The sequence below is a fragment of the Scyliorhinus torazame genome, chromosome 19, assembly GCF_047496885.1.
Source record: "Scyliorhinus torazame isolate Kashiwa2021f chromosome 19, sScyTor2.1, whole genome shotgun sequence".
NCBI lineage: Eukaryota > Metazoa > Chordata > Chondrichthyes > Carcharhiniformes > Scyliorhinidae > Scyliorhinus > Scyliorhinus torazame.
Window position 1 is genome coordinate 9757392 of NC_092725.1, and position 16327 is coordinate 9773718.

The window sequence follows — 16327 nt, forward strand, 5'->3', positions numbered from 1 at the left end:
TCCTGCCCCCTTCAATGCCCAGTGACCCCAGTTAAGGGGAGGCAGAGGTTGTCTGAATTGATACATAGAAACATAGAAGATCGGAGCAGGAGGAGGCCTTTTGGCCCTCCCAGCCCGCTCCGCCATTCATCACCATCATGGCTGATCATCCAACTCAACAGTCTAATCCTGCTTTCTCCCCATAACCCCACATTCTCCCCAAGTGCGATATCCAGCCGCCTCATGAATATATTCAATGTTTTAGCATCAACTACTTCCTGTGGTAATGAATTCCACAGGCTCACCACTCTTTGGGTGAAGAAATGTCTCCTTATCTCTGTCCAAAATGGTTTACCCTGAATCCTCAGACTGTGACCCCTGGTTCTGGACACAACCATCATTGGTAACATCTTCCCTGCATCGACCCTGTCCAGTCCTGTTAGAATTTTATAGTCTCTATGAGATCCCCCCTCATTCTTCTGAACTCCAGTGAGAACAATCCCAACCGAGTCAATCTCTCCTCATCTGACAGTCCCGCCATCCCTGGAATCAGTCTGATAAACCTTCGCTGCACTCCCTCGAGAGCAAGAACATCCTTCCTCAGAGAAGGAGACCAAAACTGCCCACAATACTCCAGGTGTGGCTTCACCAAGGCCCTGTCCAATCGCAGCAACACATCCCTGCTTCTCTCCACGAAACCTCTCGCAATGAAGGCCAACACACCACTAGCCTTCTTTACCGCCTGCTGCACCTGCATGCTTCCCTTCAGTGACTGGTGCACGAGGACACGCAGGTCCCGCTGCACAATTTCCATTGCATCGTCCAAAATAGCCCAAGCAAGTCACCCGGCTTCAGGTCAGCGAAGGATTACAACTCATCCCGACCTCGCCAGCAACGTCCGCAACCCATATAAAAATACCAAATAAAAACACGTCAAGGGGGCAACATGCCAATCACTCCGGCAAACTCCAGGGGCTACCGGCAAGAGTGCCAGAAATTCCAGGTCCCATTCCCGCACAGTGGGGTGAATTTTTGACCATCACTGCCCACAGCTCCAGACGACACCAGGTGCAGGACAATGCATGTGGCAACTCCGATCTCAGAATGACCCGTGACCCAGCAACCCAGGTACTTACAAGGCACACCGACAGCAGCAAGGAGAGGGTAGTAAATCTCTTCCATCTCCAGGAGGAGGTAATATATCTGCAACGCGGTTTCAACGCTAATTCCCATTTGTTTCCGTGCTCTCTCCTCCCCCTCTCTCGGATGATCCCTGTTAGCGTTGGAGCTGACGGTCGACTCTGTGATAACACATTGACGAGAGTCCCTTATTAATAGGAGAGTGGAACCCTCCAGTGACATGAACTGGAGTCCATGGAGATTCCTGTTACTCATGGTCGCTTAACAAACAACTTTCATTCACCACTTGCAGCTGGAAACATCAACTCAGTCCCTCATTTCTGTCTTTGGTGTCACTGGTCAGTCATGTGATGTGCGGCTCACTGACTGGGCCAGTATTTAATCGCCCTTCCCTAATTACCCTTTGAACTGAGTGTGGATGTTTCCAGAGAGGGGCGGAACAGGCAGCCACATTGGTGTGTGGTCAGGAGTCACATGTAGGCCAGGCCGGGTAAGGATTCCGCCTGGGTCACATCGGCCAATTACTGTGCAGTATGATCTAACCAACCAGAGTTTGACTGTTAATTCACGTTTCCTCGTATTAACTCTGAATGGTGCAATACAAGGTAGATATTGTGAATGATTCTAACTTTCCATAGTGTTATGGGCCAGGGTTTAGAGAACCCCAAAGTGTATCATGGAGTTCACCTGACCCACAACTTTTACTAGATTGTGGTGTGGGGAGCACACGGCCCACTCTCCAGGGGTGGGACAGCAGAAATGGAAAAGTATTTTTTAAAGCAAAACAATGTTTATTCGATGAACTCAAGGTCACCTCTTTAAATCATACAGTGAACATCTTAGCAAGCATCAATTCAAATACACCCCCCCCCCCAAAGAATCCAACACTAAGTAATCCTTTAAGCTTTCTTTTTAACATGCATACGACTTAAAACACCTTTTACCAGAAGCACATCAGGTTAAAGTCACTACTGCTATTAGTTTTAAATCACCAGGATCGATTTATGTTTTTTAGATTACAGAGAGAGACTCATACACCTTCTGGCTGTGACTGCAGCTGTCCGGCTCGGAAAACGAAACTAAAACGCACCCTGCAGCAAACAGCCTAAAACGAAAGTTAAAAGCGGACAGACAGCCCAGCTCCACCCACTCTCTGACATCACTGCAGTAGCAAACACCCATTTCTTAAAGGTACTGTCACTACAGATATTTATATACACACCCATTTATAAACACCCATTTCTTAAAGGTACTGTCACTACAGATATTTATATACACACCCATTTATAAACACCCATTTCTTAAAGGTACTGTCACTACAGATATTTATATACACACCCATTTATAAACACCCATTTCTTAAAGGTACTGTCACTACAGATATTTATATACACACCCATTTATAAACACCCATTTCTTAAAGGTACTGTCACTACAGATATTTATATACACACCCATTTATAAACACACATTTCTTAAAGGTACTCTCACATGGCAATATTCCCAGCATTTGTGTCCATGTCATAATACTTGGTGTCGTCCTGTGATGGGGATGGTCCTGCAGTTGCTGAATGTGATGCACAGAAGGAACTACCTATCCCAAATAGCAGGAGCCTTCCCAATTATCTGGTGTGGCCACAGATAAAAAAGTGCCGTTGTATGCGGTCAGGTTTCCTTTACGATCAGTCATCATTAGTCTAATCGACCCCCTTCCCAGAAGCCTCCACTCGTTTGATTTTCAACCCCTGACCAATCAAAGACGAATAGTCCTTTAGCTGGAAGGTGGAACAGAGGGGGTTGCCAATTCAAGGCCTGATCACACTGACTCGAGCCTACTGACTGGGTCCCATATATTTTATGATTCTTAAATCATCTCCTTCCTTTTGGGACTCCAGTTTCATTGGGAAGGATCGGCCAGGACGGGTGACGTGTTACATTAAACCTAGGCCCCCCCCATTCCTCAAACGTATTCACATCATATCCAGCTAATCACCAATCTACCATATTCTGTGTATCTTCACCACGTCCTGCACTGTCTTCGAGCCCATTCTGCTATCTCGTTACTGGGGAATGGGATAGGTCGCACAGGGAGGCCCTTCCCCGAGCATCTGGGAATTTGTGTACAAGCCCAACAACTGGATTTATTTCCCCTCTCTGTGTCTGAGTGAGACATGTTTATCAAGGTGTTAGTGTTCAGTTTACCCGCTACGGATTAATATGATAACATAAAAACATCGACGCCGTCATTCTCTGCAGATTAGCATTTCGCTCGTACTCTCAAAGTTCCTGATGATGTAGTTTACACGAGCTGCGTGGATCCCACCTGGCTTCTCTTTTACTTTCACGGCTGTTCGGATTGTCAGCAGCACTTGGTCGGGTCCTTTCCACCGAGGAGAAAGAGAATCTTTGTTTAGTGCTTTCACAGTCCCGTGATCTCCAGGTTTAAAGGGTGTGTATCCCACTCTTTTGGATGCCTCTGAGCCGGTCGCACCGTTCCATGTTTTTTCCCAGCGGTTTCACACATGGCCTGGGCATATTTTAGCGATGCCTCGTCTGCCCAAATTAAGGCTACTGCCGCTGGAGTGATTGGGGATTTAGTCCCAGTTGTCGTGGGACGTCCCATTAATATCTCATACGGGGTTAAACCCGTGTTGCGATGTCTCTGCTTTCTCAGGGCACGCGTTACTATGGGTATGGCGTCTGGCCAAAGCAGCCCATTTTGTTGACGCACTTTTGTAACTGCAGTTTTAATTATTCCATCCGCCCTCTCCACCATTCCTGAGCATTGTGGCGGATGTGGGATACGCAATTTCCAATCAAATCCCATGGCTTCTGTTAGGTCATTTTGCGAGTGAAACGAGTTCCCCTGTCACTGTTAATACCCATTGGGGTCCCAAACCTCGGTATTATTTCCTGTAACAGAATACTTCCCACTGTTCCAGCATCGTCTCTTCAGGTTGGAAAAGCCTCTACCCGCCGGGAAAACATGTCCACTATCAGCGATTATTCCTCTGACAAATCAGACATGCGCGGTCTACTTTTTCAATTGTTGCCGTAATACCTCGAGCATACCGTTATTGACATCCGGCATGTGTCATTCCGCCTTTATCCGCATGAGCCTGCCCATGGGCAAGGCGACAGAGTGGCAATAACAGACTTCTGCGGCATTCTGCGCGGGTATCTGGGTGGACCCAGATTTGATGATTGTCTTGATGGCAACCCACTTGTAGCCAAGAGCGATGCTCCCGTCGCGAGGCTAGCTCCTGTGCCTGCTTTAACTTTGGTTCTGTTACGGTGGACGGAAGTTCAACTGCAGCCGCTTGGGGCTGTTTAGCACAGGGCTAAATCGCTGGCTTTGAAAGCAGAGCAAGGCAGGCCAGCAGCACGGTTCAATTCCCGTAACAGCCTCCCCGAACAGGCGCCGGAATGTGGCGACTAGGGGCTTTTCACAGTCACTTCATTTTGAAGCCGACTTGTGACGATAAGCGATTTTCGTTTCATTGTAGTTGTAGCTGCTGTTTGAGAACCACTTCCTTTGCTATTTTATCAGCAAATCTATTGCCGCGTGAGACTTCGTTGCTTGCGGTAGTCTGCGCTTCACACTTTAAAACGGCTATCTTGCTGGGGGCTAAACAACATCTAATAAATTTATAACCAATTTAGCATGTTTAATAGGTCGGCCAGAGGATGTGATGAATCCCCTGTTGTTCCATAATTGGCCAAAATCATGTCCTGCCCCAAAGAGGATCGGGAATCAGTGTCAATATTGACTGTTTTATTTTTCGCTAGAATACAAGCTTTAGTAAGGGTAAACTATTCGGCCGCTTGAGCGGACGTTCCCGAAGGCAGAGCAAAAGCTTCTGACAAATTCCAAATTTCTTTACCCGTCAGTCTGGCCTCCATAAAAGTCGAGATGGATTTGCAGGTACAGTATTAGTTATTTTATTTGGCTTGCAAGCTTGATTCATTTCACAGAGGCATAAGACACATCCAGTCTCCTACACCCCGGAAAGCGAATGAACAAAGAGACAAAGGGATCTCTGCAAATCAATTCAAATGGTATCAAGTTTCACATACACGATTCCCATAGGTCAGCCTATACCCCTCCTGACCTAGTCAGACATTCTGATTGGCTCACTTCCGATCCCTTCCTCTGGCCCCTATTACCCAGCATCCTTTTCTCCTCCTTTGGTGGACACACCTCCTCCTTGCTTTGCCATGCAGTCTGAAATCCTTTGTCTGTGAACTCACCAGAATGTGACTGGCCTACCTCTACATTACAGTAACTAATATCTCTAAAGTAACTATTTTATATCACATTCGTCATTCCCTCCTTTTATCATTCCATGATAACCGAACTATCCAATCCATAGCTACGGTCCCTCATCTAAAAAGATCCGTCGCTGCATTTCCAATTCCTGGCATAGCCCCCCTTCATCTGCTGCACCCTCATGGATTTTGACAGCTAAGATTTTAGGGGCGTTGATCTGTTCCAGTGCACCCCGCATTCTACCCATCACACATTTAAGGATGGCTAGGCCCACAAAGATGCAGCCGATAGCCACCACTAAATACATGGCCATATTTATCAACCAGTCCTTCCAACCTCCAAGTCCCCAGTTACCCCAAGCGCCAGGATCCTGCATTCCGTCCAGGTGATCCCGTATGTGATCCATAAATTTAGTGATGTTAGCGGTCAAGTCTTGAACTCCCATGATACACTTGCCCTGCACTATGGCGCATGCCCCACCCTCACGGGCCAGTAGATAGTCAAGAGCATACCGGTTCTGCATTGCAAACAACCGCAGCTGAGACAACACCTTGGTTATTGCCCCGAGGGCTCCCAAGGTTTCATTTCCCAAGATGGTAAGGCCACAAATAAAATAATTCCTATTGCTGACAGCCAAGGAACCCCCCCACACCTCCCAGTGTCAAGACGCTCAGAATCCCCCATCCGGCTGAGGGGTGCGAGAACCTGAGGTTTTTTCCAGTTCTCGCAGAATTCAGCAGAGACTGCCCGGCATAACTGATTATGCAGCTTCCACGCCGAGGGGCAGGGGACTGTGGTAGGGACTAGAGTCCCGATAGCAATTTGGCGGGGAAATGGGGGTGACAAAACATTGGTCGCTGTGCCATTAAATAAAAAGTAGTATCCTTGCTCCGTGTGCAGGCTAGCATCACAATCAGTATATCGGTTGCGTAGGGACCCCCCAGTAGCCCAGTTTATCCAGCTTCGAAACGCCCATTCGGGCCGCCTAGCAATGCGGAAAGCCCTAGTCCCAACAGTGATATGAGAGACATTCGCCCAGCCACAAAGGAGCTGGAGGCCGGCGTTCAATGGAACGCAAGTGGTGTTGTAACAAACGCATTGGCCAGACGCCTGGGTGATATGGCACCTCCTGTCCGTACAGGTGGGGAACAGACATGTTATATTCGTTTCCACCTCTACCAGCAAACAGCCGTATCCTTCACTGCTGAAACAATTCTCGTACGACCGGGAATCCCTATTGGGAGTGAAGTGGCTAGGTATGTACGCCCTCCACCGTTGCAGCCTATCATACTGTGAGTGGGAATTATCCCGAGGAAGGGGAAGGCAAATAGCCGGTGGTGCTGAACCCGGATCGTAAGGAAGAGTGACTTGCTCGGGCAGTGGCTCGGAACGCTGACAATGAACCACTGTTTGGGGAGTGCCCCAAAGCGGTGAAACAGAAAATAATCTAGACACCGCTGCGGGGTTCGGATAGCAGACAACCCGTCCCTGGCCATACAGACGGTGGTAAATCTGGTAGAAGTGATTCATACTACCAAGGTTTTCCTCAGTTTGGCCTTTAACTAAATTAAGTGTATTTCCCGATAACCTACGTTCTAGCTGCACTTCCCTTCACACACGCCCCGTCCTTTCTCTAGTCCCTCTCTCTCTCTCTCATAGCCTCTTCCTACGCTCTCCTGACGGTCTGATGTTACCTTTATCGCACCAATCTTAACACATCCAAAATCAAATTTACATGTATTCCAAAAACAAGGCAATGTCCATATAATGTTCCCTTCCCATCGCCGGGACCGGTGCAATTGCTTCATGAGTCCCGCATTGTCCGTTAACCTGATGACCTTCCCTGAGTCAATACCATGTCCTTGTATATGGGGGCAGCGAAGAACATCACCTTTGCATAGGTGATGTATCCTTGTAGATTGGTTGGGATTACAAATGTAGATAATATTCCCCTTTTCCATGTCCATCGCCAATAACACTCCAAGCGAGGTTAGGCCGTAGATCAGACAGACGGTGCGTAGCCACCCCATCATGCTCCACACCTGGAAAATAGCACTGGGGAAGGGAGGCAGGTTAATCTGTCCAAGAAAATGAGGCCCGTTATCAGAACTTAACTGAGCTGGTATACTGTACCGGGGAATGATTTCCCGCCTCAGAACTTTAACCACAGTAGCAGCTTTATTATCGGTAGTCGGATACGCCTCAACCCATCTGCTGAACCCATCCACAAGGACCAAAACATATTTATAACATTGACACCTTTCCAACTCAATGTAATCCATTTGGAGCGTCTCAAAGGGACCACTGGGCAACGGGGTTTGCCCCATACCACAAGGGATACCTTTTCCGGTGTTATATTGCTGACAAATCAAACACCGATTACTGATACTCTGGGCCAGTCCCTGCATTTTAGGGTGCCACCAAGTGTCCAGCAACAAATCACTAGTCCCTCGAGCCCCACAATGAGTTGCAAAGTATACACATTCGATGACCCATAAAGCCAGTACATCAGACATACAAGTCTGATGTGCTGGCGTGGTCCATAAAGAGGAAACAGAATCATATGTACAACCTAACCGTTTTCACATTTGTTTATCACTCTCAGGAGCGTCCTCCTGTAACCTTATGACGTCTTGGATGGTTGGCATTGACTTGTCAGAAGCAGACATATTTATAGTAGATCGTTTAGTCTGACTTAACATTTTAGGCACCATCACTTGCTGAATTTGTGCGGCTGTCCGCGCTGCACAATCTGCTTGTTCATTACCAACGTCGACTGGGGTCTTACCGTTTGTGTGGGCAGCGCATTTAATAACGGAAATCTGCGCGGGCATAAGGAGGGCCTGCAGTAAGTCATTAACTAAACCCCGGTGGGATATTTGACCACACATAATCATGTCAGGTTGTTCTGACGAAATGTCACTCAAATCGCCCCTTATTGTGGTAGTTTCCTGAATCAAGGCTAAACAGTCGTGGCCAGGTGGGTCTTCATGGACAGGGGGACCACTAAGAAAACAGGCTGGATTGATAGTGGTACAGTGTTTAAATGTCAGACGTGGATTGTTCAAAAGGTATACCTCGTACCTATTCTGACGAGCTGCGGTAAGATGCTGAATCTGCAGTTGCCTCAGTAGTGCGATGACCGAGTGGGAGCTATACACCGTAATATCCTGTTGGAGAGTGAGAGCATGTAACGGCTATGCGATGGCATTGATTGAACGTAAATCCTGTACTAATCGGTACTGGTCTGGTTTGGCTGGTTTAGGCACAGCAAGTATGGGGGTGTTACATTCTGATTGGCAAGGGACCAAAATACCCTGTTGCAACAGCTCTCGGATTAATTTGTCTATAGACGGAGCAGCTTGAGATTTCAGGGGGTATTGCCGAATGGAAGGTAGCTTTACATGGTCCTTAATCATCACCTTTATAGGTGTAACATTTGTCTTTCCCACTTGTGATGGGTATTACGCCCAGACCTGTGGATTGACATATTCCAACACATCATGTCCCCTGTGATGCTGCAGTCGAGTGTTAATCGTTTCAGGGACCTCAAAATATTTTATGGCAGTGCCGTCCGGCATGACTTGAAGTGCGTTGGATCCGAATGATCCACTGCCCTCCTTACCATTTGCCCCAGATCCCTGGCATGGTACTGGTCGTGGACCTGTCGTGTAATATGAGGGCTTACCGAAGCTGACTGTGGCCATAAATGTGGTGGTATTGTAACAAAATCGGCTGTACCTTCTTTTCCCGTGACTGTGGCTGTAACCTTGACTGGCCATTCGGTCCCAATTAATGGCCGGTATTTGTCCTCCAACTCCCTGTTTTGTCCAGTTCTATCATAGGCCAGGGTAACGTGATGCAGTGAATGTTCAATGTCTAACGTCCACCACTGGGGTGTGATAGAAATAGAGCACTGTTGTCTCATCCTCCATGATTGAACCGTTACCCCTTCGTCTCCGCACTCTAGCTGTAGCTGGAAGATACACAGTAAATCTCGGGCCAACAAGTTACAGTCCAATCCAGTAGTCACTACAAACTGATGATCTGCAGACTTATTCTCGTAAGTGACTGTCACAGGTTCAGAAATAGGATCCTCACACACCTGTCCTTGGAACCCCGACAATTGCTGCGTGTGGTCGGATAGTGGTAGTCGAAGTTCTGATTGCAAAGAAGAAATGGCTGCTCCAGTGTCGTTTACAAATGAGTGATGTTCATCTCCTATCTGCAGAGAGATAATAGGTTCCCTGTCCGATTGGAGAGTCCTTATGACTAAATTAGCTAGTCAATCCTGTGTTGGGAAAGGGTTTGCCTGGGAGAAGTCAGTGTATCTCGTCTGTCTTCCCCTTGGTAGGTAACCCCTCCTTCTGCTGCCCGTCTTTTAAAGGGGCATTCCTGTTGCCAGTGATCTGCACGGCCGCAATTAAAACATGCATTGCTCCCTCTATATCTGCCCCGTCCTCTTCTCCCAGTAGACCAATGGCCCCTCAGAGGGGGCGGCGGTTGTAAAGCTGTTGGTGCATACGGTGGGCCATAAAGAGGGGCTGAGGGTCCCTTTGGGTGGGTTTGATGTCCTCCCCCGTGTTGATCCACCCACCCAAAGTCACAATATTGGGGCTCCTGCTGGTAAACTACCATTTCTGCCGCTTGTTGGGGTCTCAGATCATCCTTTTTCATTACATACTCAGTCTTAACCTTTGTAACTGAGCCTCCTTCCTGGCCTACACCCTTCTTCCAATAAAATCTGACTTCCCTTGCCATCTGGGAAGGGTCGCTCTCTGCCCAATTCATGTTATTACATTTCACAGCAGTAGCCACGGAAGGTGGTAGGCAATGCATTAACATAGCACAATATTGAGGGGAATTCTGACCATTTTGATATGGCAAGTCGCCTGACTGCCCACGGTAGATTTCATTAAAACGTTCCAGAAATTCCTCTGGCTCTTCAAAGTCTTAGGTTTTAGGTCTAAGATAGCAGAAATATTTATGGGATTTTGAAATGTGTTATTCAACGCATTCAGGATCTGTGTCCTTCTATCGTCGTCTAACGCATGGGCTTGCTGAAGTGCGGCGTGGCTAGCATAATTCAGGTGATTGGTATCTTCCTAATCGGCAACTGTCTCCTATTGTCTCCAACTGTCTCCAACTCTAGCTATTTCCTCTGGTTCTTCCAAGACTTCGACGTCCCTCCCTGTCACTAGAGGGAGTTCTTTCTCTTCAAAATCATCTGTTGCATCTCCCTTTGTTCTCGAAATTTGCGGTTTCCCCTTGGTCTGGAGGGATTTAGGTGGTATGCTTAATTGTTTCTGGTTAGGATCAAGCCCTTCTCTCGCTGTCCGAGATCGGGTCCTAGAGCTAACTGGGCTTGCGGAACAGAGCTCCTCTTTCTCTACTGATCGTGAAGATGGTAAATCAGGACCCACACTCTCACCCAAAAGGGCTGGAGTTACTGGCATGATTGGAATCTGGGAGCAGTGACTGGATATCAATTATTATACTCTGGTGGTTCTGGAATTAGTGCAGACAATGCTACAGGTGCAGTCGGAACTTTTAGTGACTTTTCTAAATTATTGAATTAATCATTTTCTGTCAATTCAAGGCCAGCCATTGAACTACGCAGCTCATCTTTTGTTTGACCCGTGCCTTTCCTGTCTATACTTGCGCGTTTTTTTTTTGTTTTTTTTCTTGGCAAAACGTTTGAAAAGGTTCTAACAGTGTTTTTTTTTTAAACTTAAAAATGTTTGAAAATTCAAATTGAATTACTGCAACTTGCAAGCTTAGCTCTGATCTCAACTCAGAACTAAATTTACGATTTGCTTAACACAAACTTGTATAACATTTACAACTTAATTAATTCTTTATCTTAACAATTTTTCTTTTAACAAGTTTTTCTTACATTCACAAAAATGTTGGCAAAGTCAACTATCATCTCCAGATTTACACTTTTTAAAATGGTGTCAGTGATCTTCTTTAAGTTTCTATTAATTCACAAATAAAATAAGATAAACATTATTTCAAATAAGTAAAACTTAAGATTCTGGAAATTTCAATCAATTGCTTTCGAAAATAATAACTTTTATCAAAGAGGTGGAGAAACCTAACTTTGCTGGAGTTCACTGACTCAAAGGAAAGGTATCCGATTACACTACAGGCTGCTGCTGTTATCTCAAGGCCTGAGTGAGAAGCACAGTCTGTCGTCTTTAACTTTGGCTGCTGCTGTTAACCCTTTGAGAGACTTCTGCTTCAACCAATATGCAGCATTCCCCACAATCTCAACTAGTCCTCAGAACTGCACCCTTCGCCACCACAGTCCAAGGGTACAATTTTAGCTTAATCAACTATATATTTAAAACACTCACACATGGAGTTGAACCATCTTCAATTTCAGATGTCACATCAACCCATAACCTAACCCAAGCAGAATCAGAACTCACACATGGAGTTGAACCATCTTCAGATTTAAAAACAATTATACTGGACTGAACCTTCACTACTGAAGTCCCATCAGCCATAAAAACACTTATACTTGGAATTGAATCATCATTTTAGATGTCCCATCAACCCAAAAACATAACCCAAGCCGAATCAACAATATGAAATCCCGTCAATTAAATTGCTAATCCCCAGACTGACCTTTGATTTCGTCGAGACGATCTTTCCGTACCAACCGCGAGTGACCAGACTAATCAGACGATAAGAAGAGGGGAAAAAGCAATGCGCGGTGATTTTCCAGCTATACATTGTGGGCCCCTTCTTCCCACTCTCCCTGTTCATAATTAGTCTAATTCTGATTTCGCAGTTGGTCAGAACCGTCTTGAGAAATCCCGGGTTTTCGGCACCAAATGACAAATCCCAAGTTTCTTAACCCGTCAGTCTGGCCTCAATAAAAGTCGAGATGCATTTGCAGGTACAGCATTAGTTATTTTATTTAGCTTGCAAGCTTTCCTCAATTCTCAGGAGCACGAAGCACATCCTGCTCCGTAGACTTCTGGAATCAAGTGAGGTTGTAGAACAAAGGAGTCTGTACTGATACATTCAAATGGCATCAAGTTTCACATACACGATTCCCATAGGTCATCCTATATCCCTCCTGACCTGGTCATACATTCTGATTGGTTCACTTCCAATCCCTTCCTCTGGCCCATATTACCCAGCATCCTTTTCTCCTCCTTTGGTGGACACACCTCCTCCTTGCTTTGCCATGCAGTCTGAAATCCTTTGTCTGTGAACTCACCAGGATGAGACTGACCTATCTCTACATTACAGTAACTAATATCTCTAAAGTAACTATTTTATATCACATTCGTCACATGTCTGATTTGCCAGAGGAATAATCGCTGATAGTGGACATGTTTTCCCGGCGGGTAGAGGCTTTTCCAACCTGAAGAGACGATGCTGGAACAGTGGGAAGTATTCTGTTACAGGAAATAATACCGAGGTTTGGGACCCCAATGGGTATTAACAGTGACAGGGGAACTCGTTTCACTCGCAAAATGACCTAACAGAAGCCATGGGATTTGATTGGAAATTGCGTATCCCACATCCGCCACAATGCTCAGGAATGGTGGAGAGGGCGGATGGAATAATTAAAACTGCAGTTACAAAAGTGCGTCAACAAAATGGGCTGCTTTGGCCAGACGCCATACCCATAGTAACGTGTGCCCTGAGAAAGCAGAGACATCGCAACACGGGTTTAACCCCGTATGAGATATTAATGGGACGTCCCACGACAACTGGGACTAAATCCCCAATCACTCCAGCGGCAGTAGCCTTAATTTGGGCAGACGAGGCATCGCTAAAATATGCCCAGGCCATGTGTGAAACCGCTGGGAAAAAACATGGAACGGTGCGACCGGCTCAGAGGCATCCAAAAGAGGGGGATACACACCCTTTAAACCTGGAGATCACGGGACTGTGAAAGCACTAAACAAAGATTCTCTTTCTCCTCGGTGGAAAGGACCCGACCAAGTGCTGCTGACAACCCGAACAGCCGTGAAAGGAAAAGAGAAGCCAGGTGGGATCCACGCAGCTCGTGTAAACTACATCATCCGGAACTTTGAGAGTATGAGCAAAACGCTAACCTGCAGAGAATGACGGCGTCGATGTTTTTATATTATCATATTCATCCGTAGCGGGTAAACTGAACACTAACACCTTGATAAACATGTCTCACTCAGACACAGAGAGGGGAAATAAATCCAGTTGTTGGGCACACAAATTCCCAGATGCTCGGGGGAGGGCCTCCCTGTGCGACCTATCCCATTCCCCAGTAACGAGACAGCAGAATGGGCTCGAAGACAGTGCAGGACGTGGTGAAGATACACAGAATATGGTAGATTGGTGATTAGCTGGATATGATGTGAATAGGTTTGAGGAATGGGTGGGGGGGGGGGGGGCTAGGTTTAATGTAACACGTCACCCGTCCTGGCCGATCCTTCCCAATGAAACTGGAGTCCCAAAAGGAAGGAGATGATTTAAGAAACATAAAACATATGGGACCCAGTCAGTAGGCTCGAGTCAGTGTGATCAGGCCTTGAATTGGCAACCCCCTCTGTTCCACCTTCCAGCTAAAGGACTATTCGTCTTTGACTGGTCAGGGGTTGAAAATCAAACGAGTGGAGGCTCCTGGGAAGGGGATCGATTAGACTAATGATGACTGATTGTAAACAAAACCTGACCGCATACAACGGTACGTATTTTATCTGTGGCCACACCAGATCATTGGGAAGGCTCCTGCTCTTTGGGATAGGTAGTCCCTTCTGTGCATCACATTCAGCAACTGCAGGACCATCCCCATCACAGGACGACACCAAGTATTATGACATGGACACAAATGCTGGGAATATTGCCATGTGACAGTACCGTTAAGAAATGGGTGTTTATAAATGGGTGTGTATATAAATATCTGTAGTGAGAGTACCTTTAAGAAATGGGTGTTTACTACTGCAGTGATGTCAGAGAGTGGGTGGAGCTGAGCTGTCTGTCAGCTTTTTTACTTTCGTTTTAGGCTGTTTGCTGCAGGGCGTGTTTTTAGTTTCATTGTCAGTGTTGGAGCTGAAGCCAGACAGAGCAGATGTACTGTTGATCTCTCTGCCATGAAAAGGCTATCTCTTGATCATTTGGTGAATTCAGAATTATAAATGTTCTCAGCAGTGACTTTAACCTGATGTGCTTCTGGTAAAAGGTGTTTTAAGTCTTCTGGATATTAAAAGGAAAGCTTAAAGGATTACTTAGTGTTATATTCTTTGGGGGGTGTATTTGAATTGATGGTTGCTAATATGTTCACTGTATGATTTAAAGAGGTGACCTTGAGTTCATCGAATAAACATTGTTTTGCTTTAAAAAATACTTTTCCATTTCTGCTGTCCCACACCTGGAGAGTGGGCCGTGTGCTCCCCACACCACAATCTAGTAAATGTTGTGGGTCAGGGGAACTCCATGATACACTTTGGGGTTCTCTAAACCCTGGCGCATAACACTATGCAAAGTTAGAATCATTCACAATATCGACCTTATATTGCACCATTCAGAGTTAATACGAGGAAACGTGAATTAACAGTCAAACTCTGGTTGGTTAGATCATACTGCACAGTAATTGGCCGATGTGACCCAAGCGGAATCCTTCCCCGGCCTGGCCTACGTGTGACTCCGGACCACACACCAATGTGGCTGCCTGTTCCGCCCCTCTCTGGAAACATCCACACTCAGTTCAAAGGGCAATTAGGGAACGGCGATTAAATACTGGCCCAGTCAGTGAGCCGCACATCACATGACTGACCAGTGACACCAAAGACAGAAATGAGGGACTGAGTTGGTGTTTCCAGCTGCAAATGGTTAATGGAACCTGTTTGTTAAGCGACCATGAGTAACAGGAATCTCCATGGACTCCAGTTCATGTCACTGGAGGGTTCCACTCTCCTATTAATAAGGGACTCTCGTCAATGTGTTATCACAGAGTCGACCGTCAGCTCCAACACTAACAGGGATCATCCGAGAGAGGGGGAGGAGAGAGCACGGAAACAAATGGGAATTAGCTTTGAAACCGCGTTGCAGATATATTGCCTCCTCCTGGAGATGGAAGAGATTTACTACCCTCTCCTTGCTGCTGTCGGTGTGCCTTGTGAGTACCTGGGTTGCTGGGTCATTCTGAGATCGGAGATGCGGCAAACATTGTCCAGCACCTGATGTAGTCTGGAGCTGATGGTAGTGATGGTCACGGTAACAACACTCTTCAGACCGTACTAATCTCTCCCATCCTTCCTGACTGCATTGGAGTGGACGGGAAGGATTTGTATGTTGAAGTTTGACCTGTTTTTACTCTGTATTCTTAGATGGAATGTGGATATTGCTGGCAAGGCGAGGGTGTGTTACCCATCCCTTGCTGCTCTCACACTGAGTCGCTTGTTCAGACCATTTCAGACAGTGTATTGGACTCAATCACATTTCTGCGGGTCTGACATCGAACGCGGGCCAGACAAGCTGAGCATTGCTATTTCCATTCCCCAATAGACTTGAGCGAACCCGTTGGCTCTGTTCCACAATCTCGTGGTCACATGACTGAAACTGGCTTTCCATTCCAGATTTAAATTCCAGCCGCAGATTTGAAACCGCGGCCCCGCGGCACACGACACGTGGCGGCAGCCGTGCGTACCGTACGTACAACGTGCACTGCTGCCGAGGCTCCTTCGACAGCGCCTGCCTGGCCTGCCACCACGACCGCCTCGAAGGACGAGGGGCAGCAGTCAACTGCTGCAGGTTGCCCCGACGGGCAGTCCCAGCCACCCGCACACACGCCACACAATGTGTTCCGAATTAGGAATATCTCGCTGCCATTCCTTCACTGTCATTGGATTGGAATCCTGGAACTGTCTCCCTAACAGCCGTGTGTGTGTACCTACACTGCACAGGACCACAGCGGGTCCCAGATGATGGCTCAGA